The 8,134-nt window shown below is 40.2% G+C and overlaps 1 pseudogene; it reads right to left on the bottom strand.

Moving 5' to 3' along the window:
* Positions 1-3,047: 3,047 nt before the first annotated feature.
* Positions 3,048-3,220, bottom strand: LOC114435231 (uncharacterized; annotated as a pseudogene).
* Positions 3,221-8,134: the final 4,914 nt, after the last annotated feature.

The following is an 8,134-nucleotide window of genomic DNA, read 5'->3' on the forward strand; positions in this document are numbered from 1 at the left end:
ACAATTTTTTGTTCTTCTGAGGTTGTATCCTTTCATGTCAGAATGGTTGGCCTTATTTGTGGGGAGACGGACCCCTGCTGAGGCTGACTTGGGCTGAACCAATATGGAAATCTTGGGATTAATGAGCTAGAGCAGACATAAGAACAAGGAAAAGAGCTGGGGGGTGTGGAGAAGAGTGATCCTGGACCCGACTGATTGCAAAAAACACACTAGGGAAAGACTCTTTAATTCTAAGCCAACATTTTGCCTGGTACACACGCATAGACTTTCACCAAGGGACAGACTATTCTATATGTGATAGAACATCTGCAAAGATACTGATATGTATAAAGAAAGAGAAAAAATACTGACCATTGCAAAATAAATACAGAAAAAAATTGTGATGATAAAAATAATAATAAAAATATTATTTTGTGACAAACAATGTTACCAACAGATGAGAAATATTGCTAAAAATAATTAAATAAAAAATTGTTGCTTATGAACATCTACTCATTCTAGGCTTAGAGGGCATGTAATGGTTGAAAGATGACCCAATTAATAATGGCACACACACAAATGTATGTTTAGCAGGGATGTAAGTGTTCAGAGCAGACCCTATTAATTCAGCTCATTTAGCCCCAGTCCAGCCATTAAATATAAGCCTGCCCCAAAGCTCACAATGCAACACCATGGCTCAACCCCCACAGCTTTGTCTTTATTTTCACTCTCTCTCTCTCTCTCTCACACACACACACACACACACACACACACACACAACCCCAGTAAAACATTTTTTTCAGTGCTTTCATAAATGAGTAAAATTGCAGGAAAGGGTCAGAAGGTAGGGCAGAGATGGTATTGGTTTTAACGTTGACAGTGTGTAGAAATCAATCTGAATGTGCCCTAAGGCTAAACACAAATGTCAGCATCTAATGTCACCAAATACCGTTTACTACTCCAACCACAATACCAGGGCACACATCCAGCCGCACAGCTTACATTAGTCATTCAGGAAAACATGTGGAGAATTAGCCATTAATTTTTGACTGGTCCACTAAAAAAAAAACTATACAGAAAATGAGAGTTTGAGACCAGCTGACCAACTCAAAGTGGAAATGACAGGCACAAGGAGACTGGCACAGGAAAGGGGGGGGACAGTGGAGGGCAGCAGCAGAAGACAAAAATTAGGATTAGAGTTGTGTTCATCCCTCCTTTTACGCTGTTTCATTAACGCACCTCTGAGGTGCTTTTAGAGGCTGTTGGAAATAAGCCGATTTCCCTGCTGAGGAGGGCTCACCCACTATGCATCAACAGGACTCAGTGTGTCACACAAGCACACGCACAAATGCACACAAACAATTTACTCTCTCTGTCAATCATGGTGCATTAAGCAGTGAAATCTGCATAGAGAGCCAATGGTGGCGTGGAAGTACGGTGTAACAACTAAACGGGGCAAATGTCACAAGGGGTTAGGTCTGAATTTGATGCAGAACAACTGATGTCAATTCAATTAATGTGAAAGGAGACAAGAGCATGTCAGCCTTATCTATGGCCTTTAGACTGTCTATGGGCTTTAGTCAGATAGAGCTGGTGAAAAGGGAGTGAATGGATTAATGTGGGAGTTGATAACAAATTCAGTAAAGCTATGAAACCCAGATAGTCATGGAGATAAACTAATAAGGAAGATAAGACCTGAACATACAATAAGTCATAAGCTCATACAGTTCATAGGCAAGTTGCAGTTAGGGCATCACATTTATCTGCCCACCCCCCCCCCCAAATCAACAGAATTAAACATGGGGGAGAAGAAGACAGAGGGTATGTTCCTAGAAAGAGGCCAGGGGCCAGTCTAATGTCCTCATCTTTTCATTAAGCCTTGGTTAAAGCAGTAAGCAATAATGAAATTACTTCTTACAGACTTTTTGTAGCCCTAAGGAAAGAGAGACGAGTGGGAGGAGGCAATGAAAAAAGTGCGATAAAGACCACAGGATGAAATGTGTGGGTGCAGGAGACAGTATAGACCAGGAGAAAAGCAGGATACATACACAGAAGACTATAACAAACAGACACTGCGAGGCACTTATGATAAAGTGGCTCAGCAGGACTGTGCTGTATAACAGTGCAAAAGGTTCAGCTGTCTCCAATCCGAACCAAACAGCAGGTCTGACCTAAAGTCTGCCAGTGGGAGGACACACCAGGAAGACACAGTTCAAAGTCACACTGAAGTTACATAGCAGATGCGAAGAGAAAACATAACAACACTGATCAGACTGTAACATTGTCAGGATAGTTGTGAATATTCATTGATTAGCACTAAATAAATTACAGTAATCAGGATAATGCAGGTGCATGTGTAATTCAGCACCATGGACAGCTCCAGCATCTAGAAGCAATCTCTGTGATACTCACTTCTCTCTCTAATCCAGGTTTATATGCTCAAGAGCTCATTGTGCAGTACATAAAGATCGACCTGAACATGACATCAATAATAGGCATCTAACTTGCCTTAAGTGTTTAAGTAAACAACAACTTGCTTAAAGAAGCTGTGAGAATACTGGTTTTACACCTAATTCAATGACGTATACCTTTAATTTACTATAAGAATAGATACTAGTATTTGTTCCCAAATAAAGTGATGTATAAACAATAAAAATAATGTGTGAATATGGCTGCTAACTTATAACAATAATTGTGAGACTATAAAATAAGTGTGTGTGGCTGTGTGTGTGTGTGCAGAATGGGGGAAAAGGTTGGCTGAGGCAGAAAAAGCAACTGACAGACATTACTATTAGACAGAGGAAAAGCAAAAGATGAGCAATTAGCTCAAACTGTTACTGATGCATGAAAACCTAGATGTTTGTGTGCATGTGCAGGTGTAAAAGTGTGTGTGTACAACGAGAGATTTCTACAATTTCTAAACTAGAAGCAATTATGGACATGGTCTTAATTGCACCATGAATATAGTTGATCTGTGACACATGCATGATCACAGACAAATGTCTGACATGTGCACAGGGCTGGAGGCACTGACTGCCATCCACAGGCTAAGAAGTAAGAACCCACACAAAGACTAGGTGATAGCAGACTCTTTATTTTTATTTTATTTTTTAGATACTGTATTAATCCCAGAGGGAAATTCTTTACGGCTGCTGCCAAGCAGTGTCATACAATGACTAGCACTATAAACTGATAAGAACAGATACTACACTTGATCTTAGCCAAAAGGCCGAGAAGCGACTCTAAAGGTATTTCTACAGTTTCTACAGTTTTTTTTAGCTTTTGGTCACAATCAGTTTTTTTTTAATCCTGTTTCAGTTGAATAATGTACTTCCATTGTGACAGTATAGACAAGAGATAGGTGAAAATCTACTTAAAAAATATATATTTATTATTAAATATAGCAATTTTAACTCAGTAGCCCTAACATGAAGCAGGAAAGCCTTTCATGTCTGAAAATGTCCACCAATCACATACTTTCTATTTTCAACGCAGAACTTCATGTTTAACAAGTCCAATAGAAAAGGAAAAAGACAGGGCTATCAGAAAAACACACAGTGTGAAGGCAGCTCACCATCAAGGCTTAGGAAAATACCAAAGGAGCACAGTGGCTGATAATGCAAACCCTCGCTGGGGTCTTTAGTAATCAAACATAATTATCCTTGTCACAGTGTTCTCAAACACACTGATAATCACATTCCCATGCACGCTCACACACACACACACTTACATATGCACAACCACGTTAATCATAGAAGCCTACATGGGGATCTTTCTATTGATTCTGTAGCTCTGCTTTATTAAAATGCTCGCCTCTAAGAGCAAGTTAATTTTAGAGTAAATGTCCCACTCCAGAGCTACCGTGCTCTCTACTGTCCCTGCTGCCCTTTTCTGTGCCCTTTATTCCTTCTCATACCTCCCATTCCATCCTCCTTGTGTCACACGTAGGAGCTTTTTGCCCTCTCCTCTTCCAAATTCAATACATTCCCTCATTTTTCCCTATATCTGCTTTCTTCCAGCTCTTCTAACCCATCCCCCATCATCCTTCTTTTCTTCCTTCTTTCTTTCGCTTATCTTCCCATCCTCCCCCTCACTATACATTTAGCATTTCACCCAGCCTGTAAGTCGACCAGTCAGTCACTAGTGAGTGGAACAGTAAAGTACCTGCTCAAATGTCATCAGCATCAACTCTGAATCTCAATCATCTCAAACGGGATGAAAGCAGGGGCTTGTAGAGGAGGGGGGTATGGGGTTGGAGCTCTGAGATAAAGCTGACAGCACACTTCATTGGAGGAGGGGGTGGTGAATTAGATTGCATTTTCTCCATGTCATTTCATTTTCTTCCCCCTCCTCCTCATCTCCCCACAATCCTATTGTAGATATTAACTAAAAAGTGCATGGGTGTCTCGCCTGGAGCACAGCCTGGTCCAGGTGACATTTTGACAGAGTGGCCTCGGGCTTGTTGTGCTAAGGTTTGCCGTAGTTCTGTGACTACACAGATGGGATCTATAATTGTGGTGAGCTAGCCAGTTAGCTCTTCCTTGAGACTGTCAGGAAGCACGAAAGACACTTCTGAAGACGAGTGTCTGCTCAAAGAGCCATTGTCTGGTATTATAGCTGGAGGTGACAGGGCTATTAAAATGCACAGAGTCTGCGCACCTGTGTGTGTGTGTCTCACACAGTGATGGGTGGAGAGAGGTGTCTTTGGTATAATCCACTCTGTGACACAAACCTGAGTGCTCCCTCTCTCTCTCCTCACTCCTCGGTACCTCCCTTCTCCCTCTCTCCATCATTTGGTCCTCCCTTCATCTGTCTCTCCAAAATAAATCTTTAATGGAGTTTTTATTGTCCCTGATCAGCATTCAGCACTCTGCATGTTTATGCAGGCTCATCTCTCTCACACATTCAGACACACACACACACCTGTCTCTCCTTCTGATTGTCCCAATTTCACATTTTTGCTCTACATTTTTCTCATTCTCACACAAATCATCTTCTCCAGAAAAAAAACACATTTATTTCTCTGTTCATCTCTTCTTTTTGCTGTAATTGCAATAATGAAACAGCACTGTACACCACTTTTTTTAAAGCAAGGTTGTTTTTTTTCCTCCCTTGTGGATGTGTGTATGAGGGCAAAGAGGTGCTATGCTGTGAATGTAAATCCTGATTGGGGTCTTTACTCAGTGGACCAGGAGAGATATGTGAACACAAAGACAATGACAGGTGAGCCTGGAGCCATGATTGATGTGCATCCACCTAAAGTGTGTGTGTGTGTTTGTGTGTGCATGTATGTACATGTTTATGTAGACAAAGGTAAAATTGTGGCAATGCAGCTCGTCTGTTCACAGCAGGACAGTAGGAGAATTACAGTATCGCTGTGCTGCAGTTTACACACACATATGCACCTGCATACACACATTTCCAACTAAGTGCATTGCTTGGATGTACATCACGGCATTGCAAGGACAAAAGATCCCTCTTTGTATGTGCTATTGAAAATGAATAATGTTTTACTTTATTTACACAATGTAACACAGTGACTGGCTTAGTAGCTTTTTAAAATATGGGGCTGGATATGTGATGTGTGTGTGTGGGGGGGAGATTCGTTTTGTCCTTTAACAAATGTCAGCATATCTATACAATGAAATCAGTGCAGTTACTTAGCAGACATACACAGAGATGCACACACACATACACCATGACTGATATGCTCTCCACTTGATATTCTGAAGTTACAACCACTGACTTCACTAGAGACCTGCCTTCTAAAAAAATAAAAAAATAAAAAACCTCATAGCATGTGCTTTTTGTCTGGGCCTGTGCATGTCTGTGTCTGTGTGTGACACAAATCTGCCAGTCACATTGTGGAGACTTTCAAGGGAAAAAACATCAGAATGTAAATCATTAAATTTACAATGAACTCTGCATTTAAAAGTATGGTAGGTGTAAAGAAGTAGGTTATAGAAGTCGTGTGTGTGTGTGTGTGTGTGTGTGTGTGTGTGTGTGTGTGTGTGTGTGTGTGTGTGTGTGTGTGTGTGTGTGTGTGTGTGTGTGTGTGTGTGTGTGTGTGTGTGTAAAAGGAGAGAAAGACTCACAAAAACTATGAATGTTTTACAGAAATGGACTGAGATGTGTTGATGGACAGAGGAAAGGAGCAGGGGGATTTAGAAAAGAAGATGGAGGGAGGAAGGGAGCGACCTTGCTGCAGGGAAGATTTCTACACAAAGCTTTCTGTAGGGTCCGTGTCCAGCACACATCAACACCCCAAGGCTACATTCTAACACACATGTAACCACACCTAAATGCAGGCAGGGCAAAGCAATGCTTCCCATTTTGTCCCTCCACATACAGTTGCAGTATAAGGAACAGGTTATTGCTTTAAGTAATTTTATAATGACTTTTTTCATTCTTCAGTAAATATTGACCATTTGGCATGAAGGTATGTTGTTGTTCAGTTATCATCCAAAAAGAGGGGTCCAGTTAGTGCCAGTTAAAGGCATTAGGTAAATCTGAATGCCCTTCAATAATGTTTACAGTGACAGTTTAACCCAATACATTCAGCAAGTCATATTAAATTTCAGGTAACCATAGCAACAGTACTATCTTACAAAGGCCAGAAGCAGCCACTACCCAAAAAGTGATGTTGTTACACTGTGTAGAATATATATTGGATATAAAACCATAATTCAGTGCCCTTATACGCTTATACTGCACTCTGTGAAGGAGATCTACAGAGAAATGTGTCCTTCAGCTCTCTCCTTTTCAACTAATTGGCTAGTACAAATAATTATGAGAGATACAAAGATCTTTAGCTGCACAATACATTACTTATGTAACTTCACTATCTGTTCCTAAGGCACCAGGAAACCTTTACATTTCATCCTTTCGGTCATCCTTTCGGTGTCTCAAAACCAAAGGCGACTGGGCCTTTTCAGACATTAAATCCTAACCCATGATCTCCAATGTCAAAATGTCAAACATTACAGCAGGAATAAACATGTTTACACCCATGGTACAGAAATGTATTTTGGTTTGAATAGATAATCTCATAACAGCTGTACAGGGGTGAATTTTTATTAGTCAACCACATAATGTTAAGCATAATTAAGGGCATGACCGCTTTGAATGACAGACCGGTGCTGTCAGACATTACAAGCTTCCTAGCTGCTAGATGGCTGCCCTCCCACCCCAGCTCTGCTTGTGCTCCAATGCTTGGCACTAATCTGGATTACTTGGGAATTAGATGAACTCAGGTACTGCTAGGGTGGCACCAGCTGAAGCCTCTGTGGGTCTATGCATCTTTATTTTTATTTATAGTATATGATGAACACAACATTTGTAAGTCTTCAAATAGGTGTAGTTTTTCTGGTGAGGTAGTTATGCATGTAATTTATATTTTAAGTGAATTCTACTGAGGCACCCAGACAACATTTTACTGGGACTCATCTTATCTGGTGTTTTTTTTTTTTTTGTTGGGTTTTTTTTTTTTTTTTTTATTATTGTATTATTTACGTGGTACAACATTAACTGTTAATGCTCTGTTGTGAATAGATGAGAACAATGGGTCAGACAGAAAATCTTTTAGAAATGGATGAGTTGAAACAAATGTTTCAAATCTTTTTTTTCTGTGGTACATGAAGGTGGTATGAGGTTGATACTGTCTGTCGGATCCTGAAAAATATTGGGTTTGGGGAAAAAAGAGCCACAACACTTTCTACTGCAACATTAATACTGCATGTAGAGGGATGAGGCCCTGTAGCACAGTGAATATAAAAGTTGCTTTAAATCAAGTGTAGTATCTAACATTCAACAAGAACATGACATTCAAGTCAGATAATGAACAGGCTGTAGGTCTGAAGGTCTGCTGTTCTTTTATAGTCCATTCTGTCACTTTATATGAATAAATGAATTGTTCAACTTTAAAAATGTGTAACAGGATTATAATTAATAACTAACGTTAAAAATTGTAACATGAAATTACATTTGTCCTCAAAAACTGACTTGAAATCAGAGCAGACAGTACACACTGCAGCCATGTGGGTTTTTCTATCCACATGTGGGAAAACACACACACACCTGAGTGCACACCTTGGCATATATACACATAGTACAATACCCATTCTCACCCTAACTGGGTCAATCCACCATCTATTCT

Source organism: Parambassis ranga, chromosome 4 (genome assembly GCF_900634625.1).
Source record: "Parambassis ranga chromosome 4, fParRan2.1, whole genome shotgun sequence".
In the NCBI taxonomy this organism is placed as follows: Eukaryota; Metazoa; Chordata; class Actinopteri; family Ambassidae; genus Parambassis; species Parambassis ranga.